Source organism: Mirounga angustirostris, unplaced genomic scaffold (genome assembly GCF_029215605.1).
Source record: "Mirounga angustirostris isolate CCGP_5_RB_7025 unplaced genomic scaffold, mMirAng1.0.hap1 SCAF_1, whole genome shotgun sequence".
In the NCBI taxonomy this organism is placed as follows: Eukaryota; Metazoa; Chordata; class Mammalia; order Carnivora; family Phocidae; genus Mirounga; species Mirounga angustirostris.
The window spans coordinates 214,118,787-214,139,808 of record NW_026991709.1 but is presented as its reverse complement, the minus strand read 5'-3'; the positions used below and the strand labels follow the sequence as shown (position 1 = coordinate 214,139,808).

The following is a 21,022-nucleotide window of genomic DNA, read 5'->3' as shown; positions in this document are numbered from 1 at the left end:
AGGTGGGCAGACAGGCGGTTCTGCCTCTGCTCACCTCCTCGGGACCCAGGAGGACAGGCCACCCATCAGAACGAGGCGGGAGGGCAAAGGTACTTTTCTAGGCATCACAGAGGCAAACCACAGGGGTGTAAATCCCTACCCTCAGTAACTGTTATAATAAATACCCATTCAGCGGCTTAATTCCACACCAAGTTGTTCCTTCCCGTTCTGGAGGTCAGGAACCCAAAATGGGCCTCCCAGGGCTAAACCCCAGCACAGGCAGGGCTGGTCCCCCCGGGACCCCAGGGAGACCCGGCTCCAGCCTCTTCCTGGCCCGCGGCCCCCCCTCCATCCTCATCGCCAGCAGCGCGGGGTCTGCCCATCTCTGGGACCCCCACCCTCTGCCTCCCCCTCGTGAGGATCTTGTGAGGACGCCGGGCCCCCCGGGAACCCAGGGTCACCCCCCCTTGGGGGCCCGACAAGGTCCCCTCTGCCGCGTGAGGGGACGCGTCCACAGGTCTTCCCAGGACAGGGATGTCTTTGGGGACAAGAGTGGACACACACACACACTACTCTAAGAAGGATCTTTTAAAATGACTGCCTGTGTTTAGGGGCGCCTGGGTGGCTCAGTCGTTAAGCGTCTGCCTTCGGCTCAGGTCACGATCCCAGGGTCCTGGGATCGAGCCCCGCATTGGGCTCCCTGCGTGGTGGGAAGCCTGCTTCTCCCTCTCCCACTTCTGCTTGTGTTCCTGCTCTTGCTATCTATCAAATAAATAAAATCTTTAAAAAAAAAACACTTGGGGCGCCTGGGTGGCTCGTTAAGCGTCTGCCTTCGGCTCAGGTCATGGTCCCAGGGTCCTGGGATCAAGCCCCACATCGGGCTCCCTGCTCGGCAGGAGGCCTGCTTCTCCCTCTCCCGCTCCCCCTGCTTGTGTTCCCTCTCTCGCTGTGTCTCTCTCTGTCAAATAAATAAATAAGATCTTTAAAAAAATAAAAATAAAAATGAAATGACTGCCGGTGTTTAAAATCAGGATGTTATAACAACTCGTGTGACCCACGCCTCAGGTTTTGGTAATTTCTCATATTCTTGGATCCCCCACCCTGCCCCAAACCCATCCACCAGCCTGCTGACAGCCTCTAGGCTGCCTTTCTTTCAAACTCAGTTCAGCCACTGCCTCCTCCAGGAAGCCTTCCTGGCCTTGCTTTTCCCTGGACGGGCTGCCTCAGTGCCATTTCCTCCTTGGCCACCCCAACTAGGCTATATCAGGGCTTTAAGCAATCTTTGCAGCCCAGTGCCCACCCTGAGCAGACACTCAATAAATAAGGAGCCACAAAGGGTTCGTGGTGGGGGGTATGTGTGCAGGAGATCAGGGCCCATCATCCCTGCCCCACCCCCCAGCCTCCGGTCCCGTGCCCATGACCTCAGGCCCCTCGTCGGACAGAGGGACAAGGCAGGACACATCCCTGAGGCTCTTGGGGCTCACCTGTCTTCCCGCCCCTCTGGCCCCTATCCGGCCACAAGGAGGACCCGACATGGGCCATATAGGACAGTCTCCGCGGCCCCCACAGCCGGTGCGGTCTTGGCAATCCCAGCCTGACAAGTCGTTAATTTGCGGTCTGGCCTCAACCTGCCCCCAACAGAGGTTTTCTGAAGGACAGAAAGTCCCCAGTAAGGACACAAGAGGAAAAGCAACAAAAGGACAGGTGTCCATGTCCTCACTTGCAAATCACCCGGGCTGGCTGGGGGCTGGTCTCTGAGTTCTCCAACCACAGGAGGTGAGCGCGCCCCGCTGCTGTGGGTGGGGCTGGGGGGCCTCACTCGCCCCCGGGCTCCCCAGACACTGCCGCCAGGCCCCCCAGCTGCATGCGTGGTTTTGTGCCCCACCCTGTGCAGACGAGGTCTCCTGCTCTGCATTCCCGGGGGCACCTGCCTCTGAGGGTGGAGACCATGGGACATGCCCCCCGCCCCCACGTGCCTGGCAGAGTCCCACTCAGTCCTCGCCACTCAGCAGCTGTTGGGTCGGAGCGAAGCACAATTTGGTATAGGGTGCAGCTCTGCCCACGGCTGGCACAACTCTGGGGTGAAATACTGAGGTTTTCACAAGGCGCCATGTGGCCGGTTACACAGCCTGGGCTGGGGAAGAGTGGATGTGTGGGAGCGGGTGGGAAGCTGCGTGTGCGAGCAGCTTGGGGAGGGCCCCGTAGGTGGCCGGTGCCCTGCCGGGTGCCTGATGTCGGTCCTGTGACTCTCTACTTAACACAGGACGGCAGTGTCGTCTGGACCCATCTCTGATCTCCTGTGGGGATTAGAACTTTGGTCTACGGGATTCCTAATTTACCATAACAAATGAGAACTGCTTCACCACAGGAACAAAGGACAAAACGCTGAGGTCCTTAATATATTAAGATCTCCAATAAATCAGTAAGAGGTCCACAAACCACTTAATGAATGTGAGATCCTGACTAGTGTGGACAACAGAAAAAGCTCCCTGGTGGTTTAACCGGTGACATTCGCCTCAGTTCTAGGCTTTGGTCAATGGTATTGCAGGAAGGTTGATTTCTGATCAATGTTTGGTGGTTATGGAAGATGCTGACCAAGAGGAAGCTGGGTGAAAGGTATATGGGAATTCTTTGCATTGTTTCTGCACTTTTTTAAAAAAACTTCCATAGATTTTATTTATTGATTTGACAGAGAGAGACGCAGCGAGAGAGGGAACACAAGCAGGGGGAGCGGGAGAGGGAGAAGCAGGCTCCCCGCTGAGCAGGGAGCCCGATGTGGGGCTCGATCCCAGCACCCTGGGATCATGACCTAAGCCGAAGGCAGACGCTTAACCGACTGAGCCACCCAGGTGCCCTTGTTTCTGCACTTCTTCTGTAAGTAGAAAAGCATCTCAAGATTTTAAAAAATGAATGGTTCACAACGGACGTCAGCAATCCACAAAAGGCATGACAAATGACCATGAATGAAAAATGCGCCACTCTGCAGTAATCCAAACGTTATCGATGACTCGAGGAGATGGTCCTTTCAGCCTCTGATCCAAGGAGACCAACAAGCCAGGCCCCTGGACACGATGAGGGGCCCTGGATGGGGCATGCCCGGGAAAGTGGTGGGGCAAGTGACAGAATTCAGACGCGGACCTTGGAGATGGAGTTGACGTGGAGCTTCCCGATTCCGCTAACGGTCCTGCAGTTATGTAGGAGAGTGTCCTTGTTCTCAGTAAATTCCCGCTGGAAGACTTAGGGGCGAGGGCACCGATGTCTCCACGTTAATCTCCAACAGCTCAGAAAAAATTAACTACACACACGTTCAACTACGCACATGCATAACTCTGCGTGTACAGATGACTACGTTCCTATGTCTGCTACAAACATCACTCTCTGCACATGTATGTACACACCCCGTGCACACACAACAGAAACACGCACACACACGTGCACACACGCACAGGGGAGGCAGGATGAGCAAACAGGGCAGCTGGAAGCACCAGCAGCCTGGCGTGCAAAGGGCACGTGGGGTTCCTTGCACTCTTCTTGCAACTTTCCGGTAAGTTTGCAACCAGAGCAAACACAAGAGTCGGTCTGGGAGGGATTCCAGCGGCTATGTCCAGGTGAACTTTCCTCATTTTTACAAAATGGGACTAGTGGTCACATGCCACAAAGTTCATCCTCTTAAAGCGAACGGTGCAGTGCACCATTTCTTTAAACCCTATGTGTTTCCTGAAAAAACAATTTGAAGACGAGTATGTGTCACTTTTATAAATAGGAAGCAAGAGCTATTTTTGAAAAGCCCTGACCTTTTGCCCCCTCTGCAGACTGTGGACAGCGGTGGGGGGCTGGCCAGGGTCCAGAGGGCTGGGGGATGGCAGGAGCCTGAGCAGTGCTTGGCCCACGCTGCGGTGGCCAGCCCCTTGTTGGTGCAGGTGCTGGGGCGGCTGGCATTTCCCACCTTCTAGAGCGCCTTGTTGCTCTCTGATGACTTTCCCATCTGCTCTGCAGGTCCATAAATTCAAAGCAAGGGCTGCACACGGGAGCCGCCTGGGGCAGCGTGTCTGGCCTGGGAAGCCGTGAGCCAGGGTGTGTGAGGAGGAGCCATGAGCCCAGCAGAGGCCGAGGGACGGGGCACGGCGGGAAGGAGCCAGGCCGGCCTAGGCACGCATCACAGTCCGGACATCCGCCGGCCAAGGGCCTTGGTCTCTGAGACTCAATTTCCTCAAATGGGAAAAGGACACAGAGGGGACGCACACACCCCTCAGCGGGAACTCAGACTAAATACTATATTTGGATCCAACAGAACATGACCTCAAAGTCATCTCGGCCTGGGCACAAGGTCAACCACGGGGACGACACGACCCCTGACATGACGTCAGGAGAAGGGCACTTCAATCAGGGGTCTTCCTCCCCGAAACCCGTCACCCCAGTCTGACCGTGAGAAAAACACTAGACAAACCCCAGCGGGGGAGACTTTCTACAAAATTCTTGGCCAGTCCTCCCCCAAACAGTCCGGGTCACGTAAGCAAGGAAAGTCAGAACTTGTCACAACCAAGACAAATAGTCCAGGTCACAAAAGCAAGGAAAGTCAGAACTTGTCACAACCAAGCGGGCCCTACGGAGACATGGTGGAGAAGCGAACGTCAGGCGGGACCGGGCGCAGGAGGCAGACGTGATGGCAGGGCTGGCGACACGGGAATAAACCGCAGAGGCCGACGCACCAACGCGGTCTCGTCCGGGCCAACGCCAGGGGAGGCTGCCGGGCGGTGGGTGGCACCCTCAGCTGGCCTTGCGACTGCTCGGTAAACCTAAAACCATCTAGAGCAAGAGGGTTCAATCTAGAGATAACCAGAGCTGGCCAAGTGCCTCCTGAGGGCTCCATGCCACATGACCCCCAGCACCACCCGCTTCCCGCGGGGAAGGAGGTCTGAGAGCCGAGCGCGTCCAGTGGGCCGTTCTGGGCCGGCGGTCCTGGCTCGCGCCCCGTGCCCCCTGCTGCGGGACGGCCCTGTGCGAGAGGACGCTGCATCTTCCTACAGGCCCGTCCCCTCCGGGCACTGGTAGGTCCTCATCGTTAGGGTAGGGGTCCTGTGCCCCCGAAACGTTCCCCTGGTGGTGTCAGCATCTGCAGTGGGTTGAATCAGGCCCCTGAGCCTGTGACGCGACCTTACTTGGAAAGAGGGTTGTTGCGGATGTAATCAAGTTAGCAAGAGGCCGTTCGAGTAGGGGCCCTAATGCGATATGACGATGTCCTTGTAAGAAGAGGGGAACCTCGGGCGCCTGGGTGGCTCAGTCGGTTAAGTGACTGCCTTCAGCTCAGGTCATGATCCCAGGGTCCTGGGATCGAGTCCCGCATCGGGCTCCCTGCTCGGCGGGGAGTCTGCTTCTCCCTCTCTCTCTGCCCCTCCTGCCCACTCATGCTTGTTCTCTCTCTCAAATAAATAAAAATCTTTATTAAAAAAAAGAAAAGGGCACCTGGTGGCTCAGTTGGTTGGGCGACTGCCTTCGGCTCAGGTCATGATCCTGGAGTCCCGGGATCGAGTCCCACGTCGGGCTCCCTGTTCTGCGGGGAGTCTGCTTCTCCCTCTGACCCTCCCCCTTCTCTTGCTCTCTTTCTCTCTCACTGTCTCTCAAATAAATAAATAAAATCTTTAAAAAAAAAAAAAGAAGAAGAAGAGGGGAACCTGGACACGGAGACGCGCGGAGGACAGGACCACGGGAGCACGGAGACAGACTGGAGTGACGCCCTCACTGGCGCCTCGGGAGGGAGCGCGGCCCTGGCCTCCGGAGCCGAGGGAGGACGGACCTGTGTGGTTTTCGGCCGCCCCGTGCGTGGCTGCTCTGCCACGGAGCGGCCTGGGGATGCTGACCCAGCCGGCGGTGGTGAGCCTCTCTGCGGTTATCCGCTGTCCTCTACACGGGCGCGCCCCCGCCCTCCTGTGCCACGGGCAGAGGATCACGTCCAGAGAGGGGGACATTCCACGCGGCGAGAACGGGGCCGAGGAGACGAGCGCATGCGGCACCGCGTCCCGCCGGGCCCTGGGTCGGGAGCACACCCGGCGGCGCGCTCTGAGAGCCCAGCCGAGGGCCAGCGCGGCGGCTGCGGATTCGCGCTGGGCGTGAGATGACGCCAGGGCCCCGGCGTGGTGCGGACGGGCGGCAGCGGCCCTGTTCTCACACGGAGGGGCTGGGGCGCGACGCCTGTGGGTCACTTGCCGACGTAAGGTGCGTGTGCGGAGGTGAGTGGGCAGGTGGCGGGCAGGCGACAGACCGACTGGCAGGGATGGGTGGGCGGTGGAGAGAGAGCACGCACGCACAGGTCCCCCCGATACTGCCTGGAACGCTCCTGAGCCCACGTTCTCCGACACAGTCCCCCCAGGCCTCCCTCCCGCGTGCCCCTGGCCCACCCTGCCGGCCCCGCTCCCCGCTTCCCGTCACCCTGCTCGCCAGGCACTGTCCCTGTTCTCGGAGGGCTCCCGCCTCGGGCCCCCCACGCAGACCCGGGCCTGGCCCACAAGTCCTTGCTGTAACCCGGCCGCCCCCAGCACGGCGGACACGGGGCTGCGTTGTTCTCGGGGGCGTCCCGGGCACTGTGGGGTGGAGCAGCATCCCTAGCCGCCCCCCTTGATGCCAGGAGCTGCTCCAGTCCCGACAACCACGGGGTCCCCAGGTGTGGCCCGGTGCCCCGGGGGGCTAGATGACGGCCAGTCCTCGCCCCCACGAAGAGGGTCACTGTTGGGATGAACCACGTCGGGGTCGGGGGCTGATGCCGGGCTCTCCGCCCAGGCTCTGGGCTCGGAGGGAACCGAGGTCGTGGAGACTTGGAGTCAGGGAGGGGCAGGCTGCTGACGGGCTCCGGCTGGCTGGCCTCTGGGGAGCTGTTTGCTGCGCTTTCCCTCCCAGAGGGCTCCAGAGTGCAGATCCCACCCCCAGATAAGGACGGGGACCCTCGCTACAGAGTCACGTGGAAGGCAAGCTGGTTACCCTCGCCCCTGCCCCCAGCGACGCCCCACCTTCCACAGGGTGAACCCTGCAGCTGCCCCCGGGTCAGCACTCACCACGGCCCCCTCGTTTCTTCTGCAGCTCCATTCACTGACTGTACGTTTAAGGGAAGACACGTCCAGGCAACAACCCCCCATTTTTGAATCCTGGCCCGGGGCCAGCTTGGTGACCCCACCCAGCCGCGAAGGGGGCAGCGGGGCGGGCAGCGGGGGCCTGTTTCTGCGGCCGGGGACCGCACTTGTGCATGCAAGGAGGGAAGGCAGACGCCCACTGGGAGGGGCCGGGCTGCAGGTGGGAGCTCCGCGCACGCTGGGCAGCTTTCTCAGCGGGAGGCAGACCGGTGCACGCGTGACATGTGAGCATGTACGCGGAGGACCCAGAGCTGAGACGTGAGACAGAGCCAGCGGGAAGTGGTCTCGGGCGCATGCACACACACCGTGGTACACACGCACCAGTCCACACGGGCCTCCCAGCTCTGCCCACGGTGGGCACCTGGAAGCTGTGACACCCCACAGTGATGAGCCCCAACAAGGGAGTCGATGGCCGCCATGAGACGGATTTCATTTCACACCACAGGCCCTAACGCCACGTCTGCAGTTGGCGAACAACACATCTGCGATTCTCTGACACCTGCTGAATGGCCCCCGAGCACGTGCCCGCCGTCCTGAGCTTATGGAAGCAGCCCATCTTGCTGCTTGTTCACCAACGCTTGGCAAAAGGAGCGACTCAGACGATTCTCATCAAAGCGCTCGTTCCCAGGACCAGACAAGGCCAGCTACTACAGATTCAGCTGAGGTCGGCAAAGTGCATGGGCCCAATCCGGCCCACTGCTTGCTTTTGTCAATAAAGTTTTATTTATCGGAACACGGCCGTGCACATCCATTTACAAATAACCACAGAGGCCACGTGGCTGAGCTGAATCACTGCAACAGAGACCTGATCCCCAAAGCTGGAAATATTTGCTGTCTGCCTGGCCCTTCGCAGGAAGTCCGCCCCGCTCTGGATGAAGCGGACTTCAGGGTGGCCTCTTTGTATAAAGACTTCTGGCACTTCCCAGGCACTCTTTCAGCGGGGACCACCGTGCTCCCTGCTGCCTCTGGCCTTTGAGCAGCGTCTCCTCTGCATCTCCCTCCTCTCTTAAAGTGGCGCCTCCACCCTTCTGACCCGAGAGACTCCCCCTCAGCCTGTCCCACTCCGGCCCATTCTCCTTTAAACAAGAGATGGTCCACCAGGAGGATTTCTTTGCCTTGGGTCAGTGATTCTCAACTGGGGGTAATTCCTTCCTCCCCCAGGGGACACCAGGCGATGTCTGGGGGTGTCCGTGGTCACCACGACTGGGGCACTCCTGGCACCGAGGAGTGGTGGTCTGGGATGCTGCTCAGCCCTCCCCCCAGCACCCAGGATGCCAGCAGAGAATGACCCGGCCCGGTGTTAGCGGTGCAGGGGTGGGTGGGTGGGTGGTGGGGACGACCCTGCCTTAAGCCTCAAGTAGCAACATCCAGGATGTCTGGGCGGCGAGGCTTGGAACCGAGCTAAGGCGTCCACCCAGCTGGGGGAGGCTGGCCACACCCTGCTTCGGGGAATCAGGATTCAGGTCCTCAGCAGCCTCTGCTTTCCTGCACTCTGAAGCAAGAGACCACAGGGGACAGGGACTGCCAGACACCTGGTGAAGGGGACGCTGGCAAGGCCACGTTCACAGAGCTGTGGCATGCACGGGGCACGAGGAACAGACCCACCCCTCCCTCGTGAAGCTCATAGTTCCGGAAGGAAGCGTGTGATCCCGCCAACACAGAATTAGAAACCAGGACGACAGGTTTCAATGAAAAGCACAGAAAGTCATGAATGCACGTACAGGGGTCCTGATTTCCCTCGGGGAGGGTCAGGAGGTGACTTTTAAAAGGAGAAGAGTGCTTAGGAGGTATAGGGGTGAGGAAGGGAGGGATGCATTAACCCACAAACCCGCCGATGCATTCTCACTTTTTGGATTTGTGTTGAGAAGTGGGGGGGGGGGTCTGTGGCCCAGCCGGGGGTGGGGGGGCGGCTCTCCAGGGCTCTAGACGTCAGGAAGCAGCGACCCCCCCGCTGGTAAGTGATCAGACATGACGCAGGATCACTGGCATGATCATCATCTCTCCAGTCCTGCAGGGGCCCAGAGAAAGGAGGCTCTGGGCTCTGCCCCTCAACAACTCTGGCCAGCAGTGTCCACAGCGTCCAGCACCAGGCCCAGGGCCTGCCGCAGGGAGGTCTGCCTTCCGCCTCGCCAGGGCCACCCACGGGGTCTGCTCAGACAGCCTGGGGTTGGTCGGACTCTTCCACTCAGCTCCCCAGCGTCCTTTTTGCTTTTAATTTCTTTTTTTTTTTTTTAAAGATTTTATATATTTATTTATTCATGAGAGACAGAGAGAGAAGCAGAGGGAGAAGCAGGCTCCCAAGGAGCAGGGAGCCCGACGCGGGACTCGATCCCAGGACCCCGGGATCATGACCTGAGCCGAAGGCAGACGCTTAACCGTCTGAGCCACCCAGGCGCCCTTTGCTTTTAATTTCTATCTAAATTTTTTTTTTACATTTTGAAATCATTATCGATTCCTAAGAGGTCGCAAAAAAAACGTATAGTGGAGCCCTCGCCCAGCCTCCCCCGGTGGCGATGACTTGTGTATAGTTAACAACATCACTGAACAAACGCCCGGAAAAATGACGTTGACACGATGCACAGAGCTCACTCAACGATCTGCGTGTGTCTGTCGAGGCAACTTGAGCACACGTGTAGGTTCACGCCCCAGCGCCCCCGTCGCGACGCCCTCCGGCCACCAGCAGCGCCCCTCCTCCTCCTCGTCGCTAGCCCTTCTCCACCGCACTGGCCCCGCGTCCGTGCTCCTCAACAAGACACAGCAAGCCGGGCCAGCGGCAGCTGCGGGCAGGGTCCAGGCCACCCGGGGTATGTCCCGGGAGCGCACGCTGGTTTAACACGTGCGGTGGGTCAACGTGCCACATCGCGTCGCGTCAGCAGGACAAAGGACAAAGCCACAGATGGAGGCAGCAAAGACTTCACAAATCTCTACACGCCCCCGTCATAAAAACACTCCTCAAGCTGAGAACAGAAGGGAACTTCGGCAACCTGACGGAGGGCCTCCACGGAGGCACAGCCACGCGCGTTCCCACGACGAAAGCCTGCAGAGCTGGGGAGGGCAGGGGCACCCGCTGCGCAGCGTCATGCTGGACGTCCCGGCCTGGGCGGCTGGGCCAGGAGGGGACATAAAAGGCGTCCAGATGGGAGAGGAGGCCAGAGAACCACGTCTGCACTGCACTTGACACCCTCTGGTGCGGCACGGCACGCAACGGGCTGCCTGGGGACCTAGCGGGTGTGCGGGGCCAGCACCTCTCCCCCAGCGTGGCGGGGGCGAGGGAGGGGCTGCCGGGTGACGGGAGTCCAGCTGAGCCACAACTGGTCTTTCCGTCCCCATCGGCTAGAAGGGCATCAGATTGCACGGTTGCCCGGAGATCACGCCACGCGGGCTCTCTGCACAGGGACAGGTAGTAGGCAGGCCTCAGAAAGCACGTCAAGAGTTGTTTTTTGCCTTTTTCTTTTCTTTTCTTTCTTTTAAAGTCAACAGCTGCCCAGGGCGGTCAAAGGGCCTGTTCCTCCACTGGGAACAGGGTGGGGACAGAGGGCGGCTGGAGCTGGACGCCAGCCCTGCGGGAACGTTGTCCCGTCTGGGGCTGTATTTCTTCTCCATCCTCCTCTGACCTTCATTCCAAACGGCCTGCTGACGTATCCGTCCTCGGCCCGTGTCGTGGGAACCCCACGCTCAGGGTGTAGTGCTCTGGGAAGCCGGCAGCCCCTGCAGACTGGGCGGCCGGTCAGCCCCGACTGCTCCGGCAGGCGTCTTTCCCCCCGGGCCCCCCTTGGCTCTCCGGTACCATTCTCCTGCCTGGTTGCTGTGCTGTGACACTGGGGGCCCCATGCTGTCCCCGGGGGCCGGCCGACTCCCAGGTCCCCTTCCTCACAGCTCCTCACAGTCTCGGGCCTGCTCTCGACCTTCCCGCACCGTCCCCACCTCTACTTCTCGAATTAGTCCCTCCTCCGGGGCCAGGCCATGGATCTGGCGCCCCTGGGCCCTGTGCCACGGCGGTATGATGTTTGTGTCATTTAAAACGTCACTGCGCACGCGCGGCCCCAGGCTCGGACCCGAGCCCACGACGCTCAGGGAGGGACCCAGACACAGACGGCCACACGGGGTATGAGTCCACGTGGGTGACACGTCCAGAACAGGCTCATCCACGGACGGGAAGCGGGCTCGTGGGGGCCGGGGGCTGGGGGCAGGGATGGGAGGATGACTGCTGATGGGGGCAGGGTGCTCTCTGGGGTGATGGAATGTTCTGGAATTAGATGGGGCTCATGGTTGTGAATTCTGCAAATATACTAAAAACTGTTGAATTCTACACTGAAAATGGGTGAAGTTTATAGTTTGTAAATTTTGTCTCAATAAGGTGTTAGAAAATAAAGGACAGGCAACAACATTACCAAGAGGTTGGGCCCTTTATCTAAATGGACTTTTCTAGTGCATTGGTTTTTAAATGCATCAGTAAAATTGAAAGATCAGAGTCGATATAGAACAAACAGACCAGGGGAAGAAGAGGTCAGTGTTCAGTTTCACTCTGTCAAGCACATAATCATTTTCATGTATTTTATAGATGAGGAAACAGGCTTAGCAATGGTGTTTATGTGAATTACATGCCAGTAGAGCGGTCCTGTCTGCATCTGTCCATCTATCCACCCATCCTGTCTGTCCATCCACTCACCCGTCCCATCTGTCTGCATCTGTCCATCCATCCACCCGTCCCGTCTGCCTAGATCTGTCCATCCATCCACCCGTCCCGTCTGTCTGCATCTGTCCATCCATCCACCTGTCCCGTCTGTTTGCATCTGTCCATCCATCCGCCCGTCCCGTCTGCCTAGATCTGTCCATCCATCCACCCGTCCCGTCTGCCTAGATCTGTCCATCCACCCACCCGTCCCGTCTGCCTAGATCTGTCCATCCACCCACCCGTCCCGTCCGTCTGCATCTGTCCATCCATCCACCTGTCCCATCTGTCTGCATCTGTCCATCCATCCACCCGTCCCGTCTGCCTAGATCTGTCCATCCATCCACCCGTCCCATCTGTCTGCATCTGTCCATCCATCCACCCGTCCCGTCTGCCTAGATCTGTCCATCCATCTACCCGTCCCGTCTGTCTGCATCTGTCCATCCATCCACCTGTCCCGTCTGTCTGCATCTGTCCATCCATCCGCCCGTCCCGTCTGCCTAGATCTGTCCATCCATCCACCCGTCCCGTCTGTCTGCATCTGTCCATCCACCCACCCGTCCCGTCCGTCTGCATCTGTCCATCCATCCACCTGTCCCATCTGTCTGCATCTGTCCATCCATCCGCCCGTCCCGTCTGCCTAGATCTGTCCATCCATCCACCCGTCCCGTCTGTCTGCATCTGTCCATCCACCCACCTGTCCCGTCTGCCTAGATCTGTCCATCCACCCACCCGTCCCGTCCGTCTGCATCTGTCCATCCATCCACCCGTCCCGTCTGCCTAGATCTGTCCATCCATCCACCCATCCTGTCTGTCCATCCATCCACCCGTCCTGTCTGTCCATCCATCCACCCGTCCTGTCTGCATCTGTCCACCTGTCCTGTCTGTCTGGATCCATCCATCCGTCTGCCAATCCTATTTGTCCATCCACCCACCTGTCCCGTCTATCTGCATCTGTCCATCCATCCACCTGTCCCGTCTGTCTGCATCTGTCCATCCATCCACCTGTCCCATCTGTCTGCATCTGTCCATCCATCCACCTGTCCCGTCTGCCTAAATCTGTCCATCCATCCACCCGTCCTGTCTGTCTGCATCTGTCCATCCATCCACCCGTCCCGTCTGCCTAGATCTGTCCATCCATCCACCCGTCCTGTCTGTCTGCATCTGTCCATCCACCCACTCGTCCCGTCTGCCTAGATCTGTCCATCCACCCACCCGTCCCGTCCGTCTGCATCTGTCCATCCATCCACCCGTCCCGTCTGTCTGCATCTGTCCATCCATCCACCCGTCCCGTCTGCCTGCATCTGTCCATCCATCCACCCGTCCCGTCTGCCTAGATCTGTCCATCCATCCACCCGTCCCGTCTATCTATCTGTCCATCCACCCTTCCACCCCCCCCCCGCCATCCACAGACACACAATCAGCAGAAAGGCAAGTAGAATCCAGGGCTTGCAAACCACGGTCCAACACTATTCTTATCCTTTGTGAATGTCAATACCTATTTATGTTTGCAAAGTTGAATGCAACGATAAGCATATGGCTCCTCGGCTTCCTGATGCTCCCGGTAACCTAGCAACCCTCATCTCTCCGAGAACGCGGGAGCATCCCGCACAGCATGTCTGCCTCATACCCAAGCGCTCCACGCTCAGAGAGCTTGTGGGAACCGATGATGCACAAGTTAGAAATAATCAAGCCCCCTTGTCATTTCTCACTGGAATTTTAAGGAATACTCCTACGTGCCTCCACTATTTGCCAGCATGCCTCCTCCCCGCCTCCACTCTGCCCTGCTTTCTTTCCTGGGAGCTGCCAGCGATGCACGCGGGGTGTGGCGGGGGTGCTCTGCCCGCCCCGGGGCACATTCAGGAGCCAGGCTGCCGCCCAGCGCTCCACCACCACCCCGCCTGGACGGCTTCAGGGCAAACCGCGCTCCGCTGAAGCCCAGGCCCAAGAGCGGTGCTGGCATTTAAGAGAAAAACATGATCTCAGCTGTTTCTTTATGACTTTGGGTTCTTTCTAGAACTCACCACCCTGAGACTGGGAGCTGCACACCAGCCCCTCACCCCCAACTGAGCCAGCCCAGCGCCCCAGGACCCTGTTTTCCTTACTTCCTCTCTCCTCCGTTTGTGCCTGAGTATTGAAGGCAAATCCAAACAGCACATGACTTCACGTGTATGTGCTTCACAGTGTTTCTCTAGTCGCTGAAATCTTTTTATCCCCCACGTGTAACTATAACTCCACTCTTACACCAAAAATTCACAAGAGTATCATCATCTACTCTCCAGTCCCCTGATCGTCAGAAGTGTCGTTTTCTGGCTCGTTTGTTAAAATCAGGGCCAGCGAAGCCTGTATGCTGCATTTGCTTGGCGTGTCTCTTCGCTCTCCCTTTCTGTCAATTATTAGTTAAAAAAAAGTAGGTTCTGGTTTCCAAATCCTTTTAGGTTTACAGAAAATGGTGAGGCTGGTGCAGAGTTTCCACATACCCAGCCCTCGCTGCTCCTGGCATTAGTGGGGTCCATGTGTCCCAATTACTGAGCCAACACTGACACGTTATTATTAACTAAAATCCATACTTTATTTGGATGTCCTTTGTATTTCCCCAATGTCCCTTTCTGCCGTAGGACCCCACACAGGACTCCACTTTGCATGCACGTGTGGCGACGGTTAGTTGTACGTGTCCGCCTGAGTGGTGTGTCTGTGAGGTACCCACCTGAGTCCGTGGCCCGAGGAACGCAGGCTGCCCTCCCCCGCGAGGGTGGGCCTCTCGAACTCACCAAGGGCCTGAACACGGCAAGAGGCGGAGTCCGTGAGAATGTGCTCTCTGTCTGACTGTCCAGCTGGGACACTGGCTTTGTCCTTCATTTCTGACTTGGACTCAGACTGGGACTCACTCCGTCAGCCCTGAGGGGTCTCCAGCTGGTCAAGTGCAGTTCTTGGACCTTCTCAGCCTCCCTAATGGCCTGGGCCCAATTCCTTATAAAAGCTCTATTTATCTATATATCCTGTTGGTTCTGTTTCTCTGGAGAACCCAGATCATACAGCTGTCGTGCCTCCTTAGGTCCCTCAGTGCTGAGACAGTTTCCCAGATTTTCCTTGTTTTTCATGACCTGGACAGTTTTGAGGAGGACTGGCTAGGAATTTTGTAGGAAGTCCCTCAATTAAAAAGTTTTGTGCATCAGAGGACATTTTCAATACAGCAAAAGGCAACCCAAAGAATGAGAGAAAATGTTTGCAAATCATATATCCAGTAAGGGATTAGTATACGGAATACATAAAGAACTCCTACAATTAAATGAGCAACAATTTGATTAAAAATGAGCACCCAGCTAGACATTTCTCCAAGGAAGACCTACAAATGGCCAGGAAGCACATGAAAAGACACTCAACATCATTAATAATTAGAGAATGCAAGTCAAAGCCACAGTGAACTACCACTTCACACCCATTAGGATGCCTATTATAAAAACAAAAAAGCAATAACAGAAATAGCAAGATTGGTGGAGATGTGGAGAACCTGGAACCCTTGTGCACAGCTGGTGAGAACAGAAAATGGTGCAGCCGCTGCGGAAAACAGTATGAAGCTTCCTCAAAAAACTAAACATAAAATTACCATAGGGTCCAGAAATTCCACTTCTGGGTAGGTATATACCTAAAAGAACGGAAAGCAGGGACTTGAACATATCCTTGCACACCCGTGTTCAGAGCAGCATCCTCCACAGCAGCCAAAAGGTGGAAGCAACATAAGCGTCCATTGACAAATGAAAGATATACACAGTGCAGTCCATCCACATGCTGGAACATGATCCAGCCTTAGGAAGGAAGGGACCCTGACACCTGCCGTGATGTGGAGGGACCCTGAGGACACCGTGCTCAGTGAGACGAGCCAGACACAGAAGGACACATCCCGCAGGACCCCACTCCCAGGAGGTCCCCAGAGGAGTCCCGTCCACAGAGACAGAGAGGGGAGGGTGGGAGCCAGGGCAGGGGCAGGGGGTGGGGAGTCTGTGCTTCGTGGGGACAGAGTCTCCGTGTGGGGAGATGGAACATTCCGGAGACGGAGGGTGGGGGTGACTACAGGATGGTGTGAGTATGCTTCATGCCGCTGAGCTGTGTGCTTACAGACGGTTACGATGGTGAACTTTATGTTGCATGTATTTTACAATGAAAAGAACCTACATATATTGTTTACAAGACCAGGATTCTCTTAGGGCTTCATCATCAGGGAAAGACTCAGGTACCACCCAGCTGTGCAGAGGCGTACAAACACCTCGGGTCTGCCTCTGTCTGGGTCTCCAGGGCTTCTCCGAGCATGGTTGCCATAGCCCTGTTCTCACCCGAAGTGGCTTAGAAGCTGGAGCTAAGGAGCCAAACATGCCCATCATCCCTTTGCATGAACAGGGAAGCTGAGACACAGGAAAACCAAAAAATTAGCCTAAGACGCATCACGACAATTTGTGGCCAGTGTTGGACTGGACGGCCGTCCACCTGCTCACAGCCTCGGTGCAGGTTAAATCTGGGGAGCGGGGTTTGCGGTGGGAGATTTCCGTTTCCTCACCCCCATACTGTTACATGTATTTATAAATACATCCACAGTGGGGGCGAAATTCAACTCTCGGGGAGGCAACAACGGTCTTACTCTTCTAGCCCACCAAGCGCAGCAGCTATGGGTACCACATGAACAAACACGTGACATCCCTGTGCCCTTGACCTCCCACTGGTCTCCCGTACACAGCATCTTTTTCTTGGCTTTTGATTTCTGGGACCTCACTTCTCCCCAGTCATGAGCAGCCTCCAATGGTCTACAACTGAGTTTTTAGAAGCGCTGCATGAACTCGGGGCATCTAGATACATGACGCATTTTCACCCGCTGCTGGCTGTGTGTTTTCTGATGAGCACTCAGGAAAAGAAAGTCCCCGAGGGAGGTGGTCACGAGAAAGAGAAACAAGGCTGAGAATGCACGGCCAGTATCACTTCTGTATTCTTCCCTCATAGTGAAGGGGAAAAAACTTGAAGCTGAACTAAAAGGTCACATCACTTCAAGCTGGAAAGAAGTCTAGTTTCTAGAAACATCTCCAAAAATGGGAAGCTGGGTTTCTAGTGTAGTTTCCACCGGGTGCGGGTGAGGAAGGGGCTGCAGGCAGGGAGGGGGCACGGCAGGAAGTGGGGCGCCCTGCTTGGCCGGGAGGACCGGGGCCGCGGGGCTGTGCCGTTGGCTGGCTGTGCAGACAGCATGCCTTTCAGGCGTACTTCCGGTGCAGAAACACCGCTTGGTGCCTCGCTGGCTGGACGCTGGCCTGCCCGCTGTCCTGGGCTGACCTTGGGGAGCGCTGCACTTTCCCTCGCTGACCTGGGGCATGTCTGTCCTTGTGAACATTCCCTCTGAGATCTGAGGTTTCGATTCCACAAAAATAAATACAGCAGTGGCCCACCCTCTCCTCAGTGGATCCAAATGGAGCAGGCTGGTTTCTGGGGGCATTTCCAGGGTTTCCAGGGCAGAAACCGTGGCCCTGCCAGCCTCCAGGATGCAGATGGTGGGAGCTGAGTGGATGGCCCCCAAGGCAGCCCTGCATGCAGCTGGTCCAGCTCCCTGGGGAGCCCCAAAGTCGGGGAAGCTTGGGCACCTCTCTGAACTTGGGGGAGGTCCATAACACGTCAGAGTAAGAAAGCAACAAGGACACCCTGGCATGAAGGGTCTGCCTCCAAAGAAGGGGGTTCCCAGGAGCCCCAAACAAGAAACTCCTTGCCTGCAAGACCCAGGATGCAAGGACCCCCCAGGGCTGAGTGGAAGTGGGACCACCAGGCCTCCCCTGCAGATCTCAGACCCCAAGGGGTAGGAACTTGCTAGAATGGGCTTCTCCCCTGGGCACTGTGGGCATTTGGTGCTGGGTCATTCTTTGGGGTGGGGCATCCCAGGTGATGTGGGGGTTGGCGGCCTTCCTGGCCCCACCCCCTCGATGCCAGGAGCACCCCAGTCGTGACGACCACAGACGACCCCAGACACCACCCGTGTCCCCTGGGGGAGAGCCCTGGCCTGGAACTCACAACACCTGAGCAAGCAACTGTCCTTTGTCTCAATCTGAGGAGCATACATTGCATCTCCTGGAAGATCGACTGGGGGCTCCTGTTCCCCAGCTTCGTGGCCCCGGGCGGGTCAGAGCCCCACGCCGTGACTGCCCCCAGGGAGGCCCAGGCTGCAGCCACGCTGGGCGAGGGACGAACGAGCGAAAATGAGACATGGTTTTGCAGGGAAGTCCAGCTAAGGCTCACGTGCACAATAAACAATCCATGTCCCCCTTGAGAAAGGCCCCCGATAGGAAAAACATCCTTAAGAACCAGAGGGACAGGAGTGAGCCGGGACTGAGCTGAACACAGCACCTGCTCTTTGGGGTTCCAGGCCTTCCAAAGCCGTATTCTGTGCTTGCGAGCCTGCGGGTGGGGTTCACCCCTTAAGGAACGTCCCCAGTTGGCAGAAACTCAGGGGGCTGCCACCAGGGGTGGCCTATCGTGTCCTGGGGGAGTCGAGATGAGTCTCATCATTGGCACACACGGCGTCACAGAATCAGGGAACATGAGCTGGGTTAGAAACAAAACATGAGGGGCGCCCCGGAGGCTCAGTGGTGAAGCGTCTGCCTTGGGCTCAGGTCGTGACCCAGGGTCCTGGGATCGAGCCCCGAGTCAGCTCCTGGCTCCCTCTCCCTCTGCTGCTCCCCCACCTGTGTGTGTACACTCTCTTTCTCTCTCTCTCTCTCTCTCATTAATAAATCAAATCTTTTTAAAAAAAACCCAAACACGAGACAAGCTTTGTACACGGAGCAGGGTCCGGCTCCACCCACCATGCTGCGACTGCAGGGGCAGGGTCTGCGCCCAGAGCCAGACGGGCGGCGGGGACGGCCGCTCCCGCTCCAGCCGCGACGCAGAGCCCCTGGCGGTGAAGAGCCCTGCACGGCGTGGCTACTGTGCCCGCTCTTATTGCCTGCAATGACGTGGCCCCTGTGCCAGCCCTCTGTGTCCGCGTGCAGGTGAAGGAAGAGTGGACTGTCCCCTCCAGGGAGGGAAAGCCGGCAGCGGCGGGCTCGAGAGCGAGGGCGGCCGACCGTAGCCCACCCACCACAGCCACTGTGTTCTGCCTTATCTCAACGTTCACCTTTTAAAGGCCTTAATTAGAGAGAGGAGCGCTCTCCCAGCAGCTGGGGGGCCGGCGGGTCGGGTCGCTCAGTCCCGGCTGCTCTCGGGCTGTGGGATCTGGGCCAACCGAATGCGAATGGATTTCCTGGCTCCTCACCTGTAGGACAAGGTGAGCAGGGGCAAGAGCTCCCGGATCCGTTATTCCAGTGATGTGTAAACGTTTGGCCCCAGGACCCGTTTCTACCCTTAAAAACGACCCAGGCTACGTGTGTGATCGGAGCATGCCAGCCACAGACACACGTGCGCGGGCGCCTGGCCCGTCTGCCCCCCGGGCTCAGCCGCCAGCTCCCTGGGGCGGGGACCGGGGGCCTCCTCCTCGCCGCGTCCCCAGGGCTGCGCAGCAGAGACAGCTGCAGCCGGGCGGCCGACGGCACCAACCCGGGCCGAGATTCTGTCCAGGAAGAGAACGGGCGCCGGGAGCCCCCATGGCCCTCGCGCTCCCTCCAGGAGCTGCGGGAAGCATTTTGGAGACCTGCCCGCGAAGGAAGCCTGCTGGGCCCCGAGACGCGACCCGCGGCACGCTTCTGACCGGGGCTTAAACGCCCCACGCCCTGGCTTCGCTCCACCTGCGCCCTACACTCCCGTGTGCAGGGGAGAAGCGCCAGCAGAAAAGAACAATCCGCAAGGGCTCAGGCTCCGCCGGCCGCCAGCGCCGCAGAGTGAGTGAGCGGGCGGCGCGGGGACACCCGGGCCGGCCGGGAGCGGCTGAGCAGGATCCACCACGCAATCGTGACAGCATGTGCTCCCTCCGATGGTATCCGGGAACCTAAATTAATCCCAGACACCGGGCTGGAGGCAGAAGCAGCAGCTGATCTCGTCCGGGCAGCAGGCCACCCGTGTCCTCCTCTTTCCTCGATCAGAACTGCCTTTCAGAGCAGCCTGATGTAGGACAACTGGGAGGGGTCAAGGGCAAGAGAAGCCAGGGCTATGAGGGCGGGCACGCAGGGGGCAACCGAATCAAGGCTGGAACCCAGGCCCCGGGCTCTGGGGCGGGCGCTGGGCACAGCAGAGCCGAGAGGTCGGGGGCCCAGGGCGTCTGCAGGGGTGAAGGCGCAGGGCCTGGGGGAGCGCACGCTCTGGGAGGGTCAGTGCACTGCCCGCCTTCCTCGCTTCCGAAGGGGGAGGCGCCGGGCACCAAGGGGCAGAGCTGAGGTTCGAAGGCACTCCTGTGTTCTTCCCACTCCGCGGGGCTGCAGGGGGATGGTGGCGGCTCTCTGGGCGGGACGCTCCCGGGCTCGGAAACACAAGCTCAGGGCCGTGTTTCTGGAGCCCAGAGCGGAGACAGAACAAAGCCGGGCAGGGTTCAGGCTTGCGGGCGATGGCGGAATCCGGAGCCCAGCTATCTGGGGAACGTGAGCGGGCGACGCGTTCGGGAGCAGCCCCAGGGTTTGGGAGGAGGATGTAAGTTTGCTCGTCTTCACTGTGCACAGAGCTTTTAGTTTTTCGCAGGGCGCCGGGCTGGGAGGGAATTCAGTTTGTCTCGCCTGATCCATTTCACACGTGCAGGAACTGAACACGACAGTCAGGGGCCCCTCTGTTTGGAGCAGGCTGCACGTTTTCGGCCCCGTGCCTCCGAGCCATGGCGCAGACACCTTCCCCCACCCATCGCACCCGAGGGGTACCGCACATTCGGGGACGAGGCGTGGCCTGTCAGGATGCTTTTCCCGTAGAGACACAGGACAGCGGGGGGAGAGCACCATCCGCGGCGGGTCCCTGCCCCCCAGAAACAGCAGGCCAGAGGGTCCAGGGGAGCCGCTGAATTCTGCGGGTGAATGAGGTACAGCCACGGAAATGCACACCCTTTGTGCAGCCCGGACTCGTTCCTGCAGCTACTATAACAAACGCCACTGATCTGGTGGCTTAAACAGCAGACCTTTATTTCTGCTGAAGGCCAGGGTCCAACCAGTGTCACGGGGCTGAGGTCAAGGTGAGGCGGGGCCGCGCTCCCTCCTTCCTGTGTCCTCCAGCTCCCGGGGGCCCAGGCGCCCCGTGGCTTGTGGCCACGTCCCCGGTCTCTGCCTGTGATCACATGACCTCCCCCGTGTGTCAAATCTCCTGCCTCCGTCTC

At 58.4% G+C, this 21,022-nt stretch overlaps 1 protein-coding gene across 3 annotated transcripts in view; it reads right to left on the bottom strand.

The window, feature by feature from the left end:
* The window catches only part of GNG7 (G protein subunit gamma 7), a 124,035-nt gene that overhangs the window by 44,748 nt on the left and 58,265 nt on the right, over nucleotides 1–21,022 (bottom strand). The window lies entirely within an intron of this gene.